General features: G+C 45.3%; 1 protein-coding gene and 1 long non-coding RNA gene across 10 annotated transcripts in view; one reads left to right on the forward strand and one right to left on the reverse strand.

Moving 5' to 3' along the window:
• Nucleotides 1–15,342, reverse strand: part of LOC310750486 (uncharacterized protein) — a 116,623-nt gene that overhangs the window by 859 nt on the left and 100,422 nt on the right. The window contains exons 1-2 of one of the 9 annotated variants that reach the window (XR_014542104.1): nt 3,229–4,031; nt 598–719 (exon numbers count right to left, since the gene is read on the reverse strand). The exons of 1 other annotated variant lie outside the window; for it this stretch is intronic. The gene's annotated coding sequence lies outside the window, so the exon portion shown is untranslated. 7 more of the 9 variants (XR_014542106.1, XR_014542108.1, XR_014542101.1 and 4 more) reach the window with 7 other exon arrangements.
• Nucleotides 648–12,529, forward strand: LOC310750806. The gene is made up of 2 exons (XR_014542293.1): nt 648–740; nt 12,261–12,529. It is a non-coding gene; the product is annotated as an uncharacterized lncRNA (long non-coding RNA).

Raw genomic sequence — 15,342 nt, forward strand, 5'->3', positions numbered from 1 at the left:
CTATTATCCTTTGTAGTAACAAAAACAAACAAACAAACAAACAAACAAAAAAGACTTGTAGCAACACCTTGGGTTGCAGATTCCAAAGCAGCAGCAGCAGCAGCAGCTGCAATCCCCCCCCCCCAGTGTGACAAATAAGGTTAAAATGGTCTTTAAAGGGTGTCACACAAAAAACCATCCTCCCCACCCCTGCCCCCACCCCTGAAGGGCCTCACCCTCCTTGCCTACTTCAGCTGGCCCAAACACTTTCACAAGTCTGGGGGGAGTCACACTGCCTGCTGCTTCTCCCCAGCCCTGCGATTCCACGCCACAGCCACCCTTCCTCCCTAGAGGGGGGCGGAGGATGGCTATGGAAGGAGACCTAGACACAGTCCCAGTCCGGCAGGAAGCTTCTCACATGTGCACCAGGTGACTCTTGCACCACTGTCTTGCCATGAGATTTGAACCCGGGCCTCTCTGGGTCTAGTCCAACACTCTAACCGTCACACACCACACGGCCTCTCCCACCTTCCCAAGGAGAGGACCTGGGAGATGGCAGTGAAAGAGAAAGTGGTGGTCGGAGCAGAAGGACCTGAAGGAAGAAGGAGAGCCAATTACCCAAGGAGCTCAGCAGGTGGTCATTTCCCAGCCAGAATTGTGTCAACTGGCTTCCAAAAGCTCTCTTCCAAGAATCCCAGTCCTGGTCAAAATCCAGAACCATCACTCTGCCTTGGGAACACCTGCAAGGACATGATGACAAGGTATCTTTTAGGCCTTCATTTGAGTCTTTTACATTTCATTGAATACAACCGTACATTCTTTCCTTGACTTCCCTTCCCCCTTCCATGGTTCTATTTCTTTCTCCATTAAGACTGGATGTGGCGTTTGCCCGTTCATTTAGAAAATGTTTGAACGTGGGGAGAGATAGGGTTAAAAATATAGACCAATAGGAAAGTCGGAGGCGGAGCCTACCTGTGTATAAAAGGGTTTAGCGCGAGGTTTGAGTGAGTTGTTGTTGGGAGTTGTTGGTGGGTAGTTGGTTGGCTTTAGTGGGTTGGCTGGTTGGGAAAGGCAGTTGGAGGAGCAGTTGGCAGGCAGTTGGAGATAGACAGGGCGGTGGGTTCTTGATTGAGGGGAGGTAGAAGAGATAGAGAGAGGAAAATAAGACTAAGAAAGTAAAGAGTAAGAACGTTTGGAATACTGTAACAGTTTGTTTGTGTCTGAAATAAAATACACTCTTCTTTATTAATTGAGAACCTGACTGAGGCTGAAGTGATTTTACCGGGGAGGACCTGGTTGGTGGCAGCGGATTAGTGGTGTACGGGTCAATAGTTTGTGAGACGACCGGGGGCTCCGTACGAACACCACAAAATTGGCGGCAGCGGTGTGATAAATAAATACGCCCGTGGTGGAATAAAAGAATATGTCTGTGGTGGGAGAAATAAATACACCTGTGATGGGATAGATTTATACGCCCGTGGCGGGATTGGTTTATACGCTCGTGAAGAGGAAGTTGGATCTGGGAGTGAGGTTATTTTGGCAGAGGTATTGGACTTGTTGTTGGAAGAAGTGTCTGTGCAGGGCCAGTGTGAAGACCCAGTGCAAGGCTTCAAGGCCAAAGTCTAAAAGAAAACCTAGCCAGAAAGAATAACTTGGGGAAATAACTTGGGAACTATAACTTGACTTGGGGAAAAAAATCTCTCAACTGACTCTATTTCGCTGTCAGACCACAAGTGCTCAATATGCCACCCAAAAAGTCAAGAAATCTTGTTAGGGAACCAACCTATGGAAGCTCTGAGGGAGAGGAAAATGGGAATTCTCAGAGAGAAGGGCAGAGTTTAGAGGAGATATCAGAAATTCCTTCTGAGGCAGTAGAGCCTAGACTCTCTTTAGAATTTGAAAAATGGAAGTTGGAACAGGAATACAAATTTAAATTAGAGAAAAAATTAAGGCTGAACAAGAAATTTAGAGAAAAAATTAAGGCTGAACAAGAAAGACATAAAATGAAAGTTGAACAAGAAAAAGAAAGATAAAATGAAAGCTGAACAAGAAAGAGAAAGAGAAAGGGAGCATCTGTGGGGAAAAGAGATGCAATTTCAGTTAGAAATGCGGAAAATGGAATTGGCATCTGTGGAAAACCAAAATAATAATAATAGCACAAATGATCAAAGTCAGGTTAAGATAGACCTCAAGCGTTTTCCTGAGTTCAAAGAGAAGGATAATCCGGAGGCTTTTATTGTCTCATTTGAAAGAGCATGCAAAGATTTCCAAGTAAAAGATGAGGAAAAAATGATAATATTAAGGGCTAGAATTAGTGGAACCTTAGCTGAAATATATGCACAAATGCCAGAAGACCAGTCTAGAAATTTTGACATGTTTAAACAATTAATTTACACCCGATTTGGAATCGCCTCAGAACAGTTAAGAAAGAAGTTCAGGAGTGTGACAAAAGTGAGGGAAGAAATGTTTGCTCAACTTGGAGCCAAAATTTCAAATTACCTCACAAAGTGGCTAGAGCAGGAGGGTGCCGATTCAGTTCAGAAGATCAGGGAGATTATAGCGTTTGAACAATTTTATACAACCATCAATGAGAAATTGAAATATCTGGTAAAAGAATGACATCCCAAAACTATACAGGAGGCAGCCACTTTAGCTGACCAAATTAATGAAATTAGAGACCATGGATTTGATGGTCTGAAATTTGGCGGGAAAGTGTGGGAGTACCCCAAAAACAAATTTCAATATGTCAAGGAAAGCCCTACCTCAGTGACAAATAAGGGAAATATGCCACAAACTAAAAGTCCAACTGACAAGGCCCTGACTAACATTGGTCCCACTCTGTAATTGGTCCCACTGAAGGAGAAGGAAATAAAAATAATTATACTGGGTACAGGGAAATAAAGTGCTGGATGTGTGGTAAATTAGGCCACAGGAGTTTGGACTGCGGGGATGGAAAGGGTAAAACTGTGAATTTGGGTTCTCAAAAACAGACTTATTGTATCCACTCAGTGGCGCAGGAAGAGGCTAGGCAGGTTGCTAAGGAAACTGAGGTTTTAGCTAGGCCTGAGCCTGAGGAAAATTTTGAAGCTCGTGTGGTACAATGCTACTTGATTAAACAGGATAGTTTCCTCTTGAGAAATGCTGGGGAAAACATCTGGGTTGATGATAAAAAGTATCTTGGGTTAAGAGACACCAGCTCACAGATTACAATCGTCCATCCGGACATAATTTCCACCACTAAATTAATACTTGAGAAAACAATAAAATTAAAAAGAATTGCCAAAGAACCAGTGATCCTAAAAGTAGCTGAAGTGGATATTAACTTCCGTGATTGGTCTGGGAAGTGGCAGGTAGCCATTTCTGAGGAGGTTCCAGCAGTAGTTTTTATCGGCTGGGATCTCCTAGAGCATGTTAAGAGTGCATTTGTAGTTACTCGCTCAAAGGGGGGCCAAGAATCACCCACTACTGAGGAAACTGAAACAGTTGCCAGTGGAGGCACGGCTGGGAAAACCTCTCTTGGAAGGTTTGGGCGGAGCAGAAACTGAAGCCGTTATAGTTCCTTTTAAAAACACACATAAGGCTAGTTTTGCTCAGGAGCAAAAAGGGGATGTTGGGGTAAGCAGTTGTTTTGAGGCGGCTAAGTCTGCTGCTCCTTTAACCGCTGAACGCCCAGAGAGATTATGTGAAGAAAACTCCTTGCCACAACATATGGGGGGGGGGGGGGAGGAATCCGTAAACAACTGGTAATCCCTCACACCTATAGAGAAAAGATTTTGCAACAAGCCCATAATAGCATTTTTGGTGCACACATGGGAATAACACGCACTAAATGAAGGGTTGTGCAGAACCTCTACTGACCAGGCATGGGAAAACAAATCAAGCTATATTGCCAGGCATGCAATATTTGCCAATAACTCTGTTCAGTTATCCCTCCTGATCAAACTTCTTTAAGGGGGGAGGGATGTGGCGTTTGCCCGTTCATTTAGAAAATGTTTGAACAGGGGGAAGAGATAGGGTTAAAAATATAGACCAATAGGAAAGCCGGAGGCGGAGCCTACCTGTGTATAAAAGGGTTTAGCCCGAGGTTTGAGTGAGTTGTTGGGAGTTGTTGGTGGGTAGTTGGTTGGTTTTAGTGGGTTGGCTGGTTGGGAAAGGCAGTTGGAGATAGACAGGGCAGCGGGTTCTTGCTTGAGGGGAGGTAGAAGAGATAGAGAGAGGAAAATAAGACTAAGAAAGTAAAGAGTAACAACATTTGGAATACCGTAACAGTTTGTTTGTGTCTGAAATAAAACACACCCTTTTTAATTAATTGAGAACCTGACTGAGGCTGAAGTGATTTTACCGGGGAGGACCTGGTTGGTGGCAGTGGATTAATGGTATACAGTTCAATAGTCCGTGAGACGACCAGGGGCTCCGTACGAATGCCACACTGCCTATTTTAATTTCCCCATATATTCCTATTTCTCCCTTCCCACTATATCTAGCATACTTTACACTACTGAATTTACAATAACCCTGCTAACGTTTTAACCTGATTAACAAACAATGGTGGAAATCTGCGGGGCCTGTCTGGCTCAACAATGCCCACACCACCAGGGAACCTCCAGTGCGTGGGCCAAGTTTGGGCAGCAAGGTCTTTTGTCCAAACCGGGGCCCCCTGCCCCACACCTGTGCCCTGTGGAGAGTGGGACTGAGCTGCCTGAAGCTCAGCCGATGGGTGATGAGTTCAATCCTTCCTGCTTGGCATCCATGAGAGAGTTCCCCGTGGGACTTGGCCAGACCCTGCAGGAAGCAGGGCTGAACACACCCAGCACTGCCCCTCATCAGCTGATTTGCAGGGAGGCCTGTCCTGTTTGCTTTTTCTCTTCTCAAGCTCCTGGGGGCCCACTTTGAGAGATGGGTGGGACCATTCACCCACCCACAGGGCAAGGAGAGATAAAGTTCTTCCAAAACCAGGACACCAAGGTGTCCCTACCACCATTGTCTCCAGGGTTTCACAAACTGGCAATGGATCCCCAAAGCTCTCCTTGGAGATTGAACTTGTGACCCTTCTGGATGCAACAAGTGTCTTTTACCCACCAAACTACAGCTTGTCCTCAGCAAGAAACCACAGCTCCCCTTCTCCCCATCCTTCCCCCACCCCTCTAGCTATGCCACTGAGTGGTACCACAGAACCAAGAGAGCACTGCTGCCTCCAGTTGCCAAGGTATCTCTGGGTGCTCCTGCTTTACCTCTAGCAAGTTTTCCTTGGCTTTAGGTGGCTTTCACTCAAGGTAGAAAACACGGCTCCTGTGTCTAGTTGGCAATTGGACTGGTGGCCATCTAGGTGCATTTTGCTCATGGGGTCAGTGGCAGAGAGGGTTAAGACGGGACACAGGAGTTCTGAGTGGATGGGATTCCTATTTAGTTGTCGCTATTCTCCTATTTGACTGCCAGAAGGTTTTGGAGGTGGGGCAAAGGCACACACCACCCCTCTTGGTTGGAAAAAGGATTAGTCTGTTGATGAGGTGCTTCACCCCTCAGAGGATGCTCCTGCAGGTGTTTGGGAATTAAATCTTGCCACGTCTCTGAATTCTTTGGGTTAGCATTGTTGGCTTGTTGGCCAAATCTCCCCATACATCCTACTTTGCTGTACTGGTAACACTCCTTAGTTGGGCAAGACCCTTCACTCTGGGTCCAAGCTGAGAGGTTTACCGAGCGGGCACAGACTCACCTTGGTCAACGGAGGGAAGCTCTCATCGCCTGACTCAATGTCTCCAATTTTCTGGAGGCTTCGTATGTATTTCAGCTCTGCTGGGCTGGGGTTGGATGGGGTGGGCTGGAGGGGCTACTTCAGGGGGCTGGGTGTCTGGACATATGCAGGGTTGGGACGGGGGTCAAAGGTGATGGGTCAGGTGGGGGGGACCCTAGCCAGAAATGCTGGACAGGGGTCTCCAGTGGGTGGGGAGGGAGAGGGGTGCCAGCCTCCGCTGAAATGGGGCTGATGGCTTGGGCAGGGAGGAGCGCTGGGGAGGGGTCACCGGGTGAAAGAAATTTTGGGGGTGTTTTTTAGGCCTTTCCTCTAGGATGATTTTGTTCCCTCGGATGCCTTGGAGGAGGCCCCCTTTCTCCACTTTCGGGGCTTCCTTTTGGGCCTTTTCTATGTTTCTCTTTGGGGGGGGGTTCTCTTTTTTGGGGATAGGTATGCCTATCCCCTTGATGGCCAGGTCTCCCCTATCTTGCTTCCCACGGGTAGGCGCGCTTTACTCCAGGGTCCTTCGCCTTATCTGGAAGAAAAGAAATAGAGGTACAATCCTTATTTTCAATGACACTAGTTTGTCTTACACCTCTTAAGCTCACTTGTTTCTCTAATTTGGTGAGATAGGGGTTACAACAGCAAGAAAGATTCATCTAAAGAACAATGGTTATTTCAGGCTCTCACACAACAAGAGCAGAATCTAACCAAACTGCTTTTGGTGCTCTACAAAATGCAATGTAGGGGGACAGTCGTACTGTTAATAAAGATTTGATTTTGAAGGCGCCTCAGATTTTATCGACACATCGAGTGAAAGATAGATTCAAGACTAAGTCCCACTGAAGGCCATTGAATGGGCCTTAGTCATGGCTTATCTAAGCCCCATGGTGGGTACTGGGACCTTGACTTTGTATGTATTTCAGCTCTGATGGGCTGAGGTTGGATGGGGTGGGCTGGAGGGGCTCCTTCAGGGGGCTGGGTGTCTGGACATATGGAGGGTTGGGAGGGGGGGCAAAGGTGACGGGTCAGGTGGGGGGGACCCCAGCCAGAAATGCTGGACAAGGGTCTCCAGCTGGTGGGGAGGGAAGGGTGAGAGGGGGGTGCCCACCCATGTGGATGCAAGCCAGATGTTAAGGGCTTGAGGCAATCCACATGGGTGGGCAGGGAGAGGGGTGCCAGCCTCCGCTGAAATGGGGCTGATGGCTTGGGCAGGGAGGGGCGCTGGGGAGGGGGCACCGGGCGAAAGAAGCTTTGGGGATGTTTTTTGGGCCTTTCCTCCAGGATGATTTTGTTCCCTCAGATGCCTTGGAGGAGGCCCCCTTTCTCCACTTTCGGGGCTTCCTTTTGGGCCTTTTCTATGTTTCTCTTTGGGGGGGGGTTCTCTTTTTTGGCGATAGGTATTCCTATCCCCTTGATGGCCAGGTCTCCCATAACTTGCTTTCCACGGGTAGGCGCGCTTTACTCCAGGGTCCTTCGCCTGAAGAAGTCTGGAAGAAAAGAAATAGAGGTACAATCCTTATTTTCAATGACACTAGTTTGTCTTACACCTCTTAAGCTCACTTGTTTCTCTAATTTGGTGAGATAGGGGTTACAACAGCAAGAAAGATTCATCTAAAGAACAATGGCTATTTCAGGCTCTCACACAAGAGCAGAATCTAACCAAACTGCTTTTGGTTCAGGATCAATGTGGAGCATTGATGGATATTTACTTATTTAGCTACTGTTTTCCCCTCCCAAACTGATGTTTTGTGTTGTTTCTCCCTAGAAACTTTTGATTCGTAAGCTGCTTTGGAAAGGTACAAGGTACATTGCTCTACAAAATGCAATGTAGATTGACAGTAGTACCGTTAATAAAGATTTGATTTTGAAGGCGCCTCAGATTTTATCGACACATCGAGTGACAGATAGATTCAAGACTAAGTCCCACTGAAGGCCATTGAATGGGCCTTAGTCATGGCTTATCTAAGCCCCATGGCGTGTACTGGGACCCTGACTAACTGGAGTAGCTTTTTTAGGCAATTTGCCTTTCTCATTTTTTCTCTTGCTGTCTATCACAGCATCCACTTGCATGTATGATACCATCTCTAAGTTGTCCAAAGATTTCATCCATTCCCCAGCTATAAATCCTGAACTTCTCAGCTGGTTTCTCTGTCTACTTCATGGGACAATGAAGCAGAACAGGTGAACATCTAGATGGCACAATTTCCTACCTGCCATGTTGATAATGCTGATGCAAAAAGCACAATTTTCGAATCGAGAACACCTTGAACTCCGTATCTGAAGATATCCGGTAATGGAATAGTGATGATGCAAAGTTGTTTCTTGCTGTCTCTATGCTAACCCTGTGGAATGTGAGGAAGGGGCTAGGAGAATATTAGAATCAGAATCAGATGATGTCATCATGGAAGGTGGAAGAGCAGCCCAGGACTGAGAAAAGGGTGGTCAGTTCACCCTTCCTGCTTGACCATTCATCTTCACAAATGCTCCCTACCCATTTTTAAACATAGTCATCTGAATTTTCCTATGCAGTTTGTTCCTCCCTTCCATGGAGACGATGTTGGAGAAAGAGAATTGCACTCTGGAGATGGCCAGCCGAGAGGAAGGTGTAGGAAGTACTCAAACCGTACATTTTTGCCTTTGTCACTTATCCCCACGATATGAAAATAAGCGGGGAAGACTCAAGAGCAGCAGGTGCAGGGGATGTGCCCAGCGCTGCCTAGTGATGCCCTCTCTTGAACCCATGAGCTTCTGCAGGCAAAGCAGTGCTCTGCCACTGAATTATGGCCTTTCATGTTGTTATAATGTCTCATTGTGTTCAGTGGCACTTGCTCCCAGACTTTTCCTGGCTGGATGTGCAAAGCAACATCCATCGTCCAGCCACATATTTATTTATTACCCATCCTTTGCCAGGGCAGCTTTCAATAATTACAGCTCAAAGGCAGTGCAAAATAAAATTGCAGCAGTAACGCAGGTCTAAAAAATGCACCTCCTTACCCCTGAGAGGTGCATCTTCAGCATTCATCAGAAGCTGGGTAATTAAGGTGCCAGGCACTTCTCTCTGAAGAGAGGTTTCCACAGGGTTGGGACTGCCCCAGAGAAGACCCATTCCCAGGCTGCAACACACCCACCCCAGCTTCTGAGGGTGGTGGAGCAGCCAGTCGTAGCACCAGAGAGGGTCTGTAGGGAAGGAGGCCGTCCTTCAGGTATTTTTCATATTCTGAGTCACAGTGACCCTTGGTCACCTCCGTTGCCCTTCCTCTGGGCAAACTCACCATAAGAACATCAGAAGGGTCTACTGGGTCAGGCCAATGGCTTTAAAAGAAGATCAGACAAATTCATGGAGGAGAAGGCTGGCAAAAGCTACTAGCCACAATGACTACTCTCTGCCTCTAAGTGGTAAATGTTTCTTAATTCCTGAAATTGGTGGTTTTATCACTTGCGTAGCATACTGGGTGGGGAGAAAGAGGTCCCAGTGTTTCCCATGATGCTCTGCAATTTTTGGTGAGACATAGATAGATAGATCGATATAGTCATATACCACCAACTCCTAAAATATCTACATGGTGATCAAGATATAAACAAGTACAAAATAATCACTAAAATGTTTGCTTGCTCAAAAGTAATTTAAACAGCTACATTTGGCATACAAAGGTCTGCAAGAGAGGCTACACAACCCCTCTGAGACCCTTCACACCTAAAGTAGCTTAGGCACACTGTCAGCTGCCAACTGAGAGGTTCAATGAAAATTCAATGAAAATCAAATTTCTTAGGAAATTTGATGTAGGTATGAGCCACATGGCAAACCCTTCTGATAATAGCAATGTGGGCAAAAAGAAAAAACAAAATAACAGGTTATTGATAAGTGTGGTGTTCGTACAGAGCCCCTGGTCATTTAACAGACTATTGACCTGTACACCACTGCTTTACAGTGGTGCCTCGCAAGACGAAAAGAATCCATTCTGCGAGTCTCTTCGTCTAGCGGCTTTTTCGTCTTGCGAAGCAAGCCCATTGACGGATTAGCGGATTAGCGCTATTAGCGGCTTTTAGCGGCTTATCGGCTTAGCGGATAAGCGGCTTAGAAAAAGGGGGGGGGAAGGGAAAAAAACCCGCAGGAACTCGCAAGACATTTTCGTCTTGCGAAGCAAGCCCATAGGAAATTCGTTTTCCTCCAAAACGGAAAACTCTTTCGTCTAGCGAGTTTTCCGTCTTGCGAGGCATTCGTCTTGCGGGGCACCACTGTATTCTTTTGCTGCCACCAACCAAGTTTCTTCTGGTGAAATACTGAGTCTCAGTCAGGTTGTAAAGTCAACAACGAAGATTAAAGTTTATTGAAGAACAAACAAGTTTTAAATATGTTTAGAACGGTTTCTCAAATGCGCGCCCTTAACTAGATGTGGCACTATCTCACACTGTCACACTCTTCTCTCTGAGTTCTATCCCTGTCTCTCACTCTAGCTGTCACAACTCTAGCTGTCACTCTAGCTGGTCGACTTTTACTTGCTCTGTCTGACTGACTGCCCTATCTCCCAATGCTAAAACCCCTGGGCTGAGCCTCAAAACCAGGTAGGCTCCGCCTCTGAGCTTTCTCATTGGTCAATCTACATTAACCATTTCCATTCCCCTGTACAAACATAATCACAAGGAATGGGCAAACGCCACAATAAGCTTCAAAGGTTCTAGTAAAGCTAGCTTTACTTCCCAAAGAGGTAGAGCTACCTAGCAGATCTACAGCAAGTTATCCACTTCCAGGACATCAATACCTAGCTCTTCTCAACTCTGCACAATTTCCTCTTGAGTCCTTCTCAGATATGCTTTAGGAGACACTTTTTTTGTGAAGGTGCTAGTATGCTAAGGATTTCCTTCTGCATGCACTGAGTCACACACTCTTCTCATACTATTGAACATTACTGAACACAAAAGTGTTCAGAGGTAACCTTGGAAGTCATCAAAACTTGGAAGTCATCTCAGAGCAGCTACAGCATCTTTGACTGCCAAGGGTGGCTAATCTGTGGCTTTCCATATATTGTTGGATTACAACTTCCATAATCCCATGGTAGCTAGGACTGATGGGAGCTGGAGTCTAGGGACACCTGGAGGCACACAGCTTGGCTATCCCCGGAATATGTAGTGCAGTTGAATCACATAAATTAGAAAATAACATTATAGAAAACGGTAATAACCTTGGTGAGCAAAATACAGTGGTGCCTCGCAAGACGAAATTAATCCGTTCCGTGAGTCTCTTCGTCTTGCGGTTTTTTCGTCTTGCGAAGCACAGCTATTAGCGGCTTAGCGGCTATTAACGGCTTAGTGGCTTAGCGGTTATTAACAGCTTAGCGGCTTAGTGGCTTTAAGAAAAAGGAAAAAGAAAAAGAACTCGCAAGATGTTTCATCTTGCAAAGCAAGCCCATAGGGAAATTCGTCTAGCGAAGCGACGCAAAAACCGAAAAACCCTTTCGTCTTGCGCATTTTTCGTTTTGCGAGGCATTTGTCTTGCGGGGCACCACTGTACACGAAGTGTGGCACCTAGTGGTAGACTACAGCAGCCATGTACAGCACATTGATCGCAAGATTACAGGGGCTTTCTCTGCAACCTCAGGTGCAGCAGCAGCCGCTGCCAGTCTCTGCAACGATGCAACTGTGAGCAGTGCACACGGGGGAAACGGGGGACGGAGGGAGGCACGAGGAAGCTGGGGAGAGGCCTGCGCAATGCTGCTGGAAGAGGGGAGGTGGGCTTATAGTGGCTTTCCCAATTGAGAAAGGGGGTGGCTGCCAGAGATAGAGAGAGGCATGAGGAGGAGCCGCGTGAGAAAGCTCCCTTTGACAGGGAGGGAAGGAGGGATCAGGATTAGGACCAGCTGCGTGGCCCTATTTGAGTGGGGAAGGAGGGACGGAAGGAGGGAGGGCAGGCACTATTTGACGCGCAGCGTAAATTAATAATCCAGAGTTTTTAAGTGAAAGAATAAGAGCTTTACAGGGTTAAAATAAACTTCTTCATAAACAACATGGTTCCAAACAGTTTGACTGAGATTACATACTGCTCACAACTGAGGCAGACTGACTGACTGAAATCTTACAGAGAACACACAGAGAAAATGGCTGCTAAGTCACATGTCAGAGTGACTCAACAGTTAGCCGTTAGGCCCAAATAACTGTGCAGTCCCAGCACTTCCCAGCCTGCTTTGCTGCTTCTGCTCTCATGTGTCTTTGTCACATGACACTATTGGGATCCACATCAGCTGCGAGGCTCCCTTTGACAGGGAGGGAGGGATGGAGGGAGGGAGAGAGAGATCACACTGGTTGGGGGGGAGGGAGGAGAAGCATCCCCCTGGACACCTCTGCAGCCCAGCTGGTTTGTGGAGGGGGAGAGAGAGACAGAGAGCTGTTTGTGGGGGGAGAGAGAAAGGGCTGGCTTGGGGGGGAGAGCTGGGCACCCACCCAGCCTGCCACCCACCCTGCCTCCTTGGTGGAAGCAGCCAGCGCCCGCCCTTCCACCCTGCACCCATCCCTGGGTGGTAGATCACTGCCTGTTTTTTATATTGGATCATAGATCACAGGCTACTTGAAGTTGGACATGCCTGCCGTAAAGCAACTCACGGGAGACCAGCAGCCATGGTTAGCATCGTTTTACTGATTGAAAGTGAAATAGGAAACAGAAAGCAAACCTACAGTAAAGTGAAATTTACAAGGAACAGTATATCAGAACAGGGATTGAACTGTGCAAAGCCAAAGTTCCACTACGGATTAGTAGCCCCTCCCCTCTTGCAAACCTGTAAAAGCATCCTCCTGCTTTTGATAACCTTACTGCTCCATTTTTTTTTTAAAAAAAAACTCCAACAAAGCTGTGCTGTGGGAAGAGACTTCTGCTTTCTATGCCTCTCACAGCAACCCTGAGTTCATTCTCTTTTCTGCAATAATTTGGAAAAGCGGATTATGATGCCCATTTTATTATTCCCAAGGGGACGCTTTCTGACTACAGGCAATTTGCTTCTAATTCATCCTTTCACCCTCTCTGATCACTTGAGCCTAGAGTTAGACCAGCTACCTCAAGTAGTCTTCAGTGTCTTTCAAGAAGCATTTGCAAACTGTAAAACATCCATCTCCCTTGCCTCTGGGTCAGGGAGGTTGTGCTAGTAAATATTAGAGAGAGAGGAGGTCACCCAGCAACAGAGCGACATTCAGTTTATGTTGTTTTTTTCCTGAAACCTTGTCATCTAATATTACATTTTCAAATATCTTCTGACCAGGGAGTCTATGGAACATATGTCTGTCTGTCTGTCTGTCTGTCTATCTATCTATCTATCTATCTATCTATCTATCTATCTATCATCAGTTCTTTCATAAAGCCAGGGTTTTAAAACACTGATTGATTCATTAAGTGTCTCTAAAGTCAAACCATCCATCTTTCTATTTTATCATCTTAGTTTTCTCATTGCTCTCACTCGGTGCCTCTCTCTGTTTATCCTCTAAATTCCACGAGAGTTAGTGTTGTGCTGAAATGTTTAATCATATACAGCTTATCTGGTAACAGTATAAGCACTTTCCGAGGGCAAAACCTTACCTGGTGAAATTACTTTATTGATAAGTGCTGCTTACTTTTTTAAAAAAGCTTCCTTTCTGGAATCTATTTTATTACGATTCTGCAAAAGTGTCCTTAACATTCTGTTAATTTTATCCTAAATGCAATAATGTGCTGCACACTGTCATTGTTCTGTGTTTCTTTGTTTTGTCTTGTGTGTATGTTGTTGTTTTTGGAAACTCAATAGACATTATTTTTTAAAAACCGAAATAGTTGCTTTTTAAAGTGGCAATTTCAACGTTTTACTCTTCTTGTAGCCTGGTTGAGGTTTTGTTGTAACCAAGCAGCTTAAAAATTTTGTGAAACAAATGAACAAACAAATAACTAAGTACTACTCAGAGTAGATCCATATGAACCTAAGTTAGTCATGGCCATTAGCTTCAATGGGTCTTCTTTGTGACTAACATCGGGCACAAAGCTTTGTCGTTTACCATTCCTGGATTGCTTTTGGTCATAGAAAATGTGATAAAAGCTCTGAAACTGGTGGGCATTTTTACTTTCTTTTTTTTCTGACAGGCAAAAGATCGAGTCTGCTTATAAATAAGTACAAAGTTCCTCTGGATGTATTGAAACCAAACCTATAGTTACTTTGCTTCCTTTTCATATTCTGTCACAGAGACTGCATCACCAACCCATTTAAAATGGCAGGGCTATGCAACAAAAGGGAGGGGGGAATGGAGAGAGGGGAGAGAAATGTTGGCTCTGGAAATGCGACAGACTCATTGTGGCTTTCTATTGTGGGCTTTTTTCTTTTGAAAGAGAGGCTGGTTTTTCTTGTTGCTTTTGTATTTCTGATGAATGCCCTTGCTTGGTTCATTCTACAAGCCCTTGCCAGCATTTTTGGCTCAAACAGCCTGGATGGAAGGCTTCTTTTCTCTTCAAACATTTCAAAGGCGGCTTTGAAAACACCCCAGGGGAAAAAAAGACGTTTGTATTACAACTACAGTTGCTCACCTCCCATTATAGGGAAGAAGCTTCTAATATGATGATGTTCTAAATAAAAAAAAGGCCAGAGTTCAATCATATGGATAAAGAGAAGCATGGAAACACAACCAGAGCAGAGCATCAAAGCATTTCTTAGGCCCACAGATGCACCAAAAGTGCTAATGAATTTTCATGAGGTCTACTTCTTCTTTTTATGGATCAAACTGAAGAAGAAATCTGGAGTACTTCAGATGGGGAAAATGAGAAAGTGAAATTGATACATTCATCCATCCCTAGCAGTGTGGTGCCTGTGGGTTATTGAGGACTTACCATGGCACACACACAACCTGTAAGCAATTCCTCTCCCTTTTCCCTTGAAAAGTACATAGAGCTGAAGGACAAAGCTGGAAGAGGCATCCCCCCTCTCTTTGATTGGTTAGGGGTGAAAAGAGAACAATCAAGAAGACTGGGGGGGGGGGGGAGGAAAATTGAATGACCAGCAGGAGGTGGGGGGGAGAAAATGGGGTACAGCAGGAATCGGAGAGAATGGGGGGGGGGAGAGATAGGTTTAGAACAGAGATGGACAAATTATTAATTTCAGTGTCAATTTTTCTCATTTTCCCACTCTCCAGTTCTTTGTGTTCCTATATCAGTTTGCATTTTTGGTAAAGAAGGTCCTCATGAAAATTCATTAGCATTGTAATGTAAATTTCTCCTAATGTACACATTTTTGCAGAGCTATTTCACCTAATAACATGCATTTCTGCATGGTTTCCACTACCATATACACTTTTATGCATACTTTACTCTAGCATATGCATTTTCATACACAAAACTTGGCTAGAGTTGCAGAATTTGGAGAAGTGCAAATTTCAGATGCTGGCTGTGTTTCGGTTCACATTGTTTCAGGATGTGCAGATTAGATACAGGTGGAACTCGGAAAATTAGAAAATTCCTGATTTCATTTAATATTCTAATTTTCTGAGATTGTTAATTTGGGGTTTTTATAAGCTGTACCCCGTAATCATCACAATTATAACAAATAAAGGCGTGACATATCTCGCTTTGCATGTCATGAGTCTATCTCAAATATTGGTTTCACCTTTTAAGTTGAATTACTGAAATAAAT

The sequence above is a fragment of the Podarcis filfolensis genome (genome assembly GCF_964270895.1).
Source record: "Podarcis filfolensis genome assembly, chromosome: 15".
Taxonomy (NCBI): Eukaryota; Metazoa; Chordata; class Lepidosauria; order Squamata; family Lacertidae; genus Podarcis; species Podarcis filfolensis.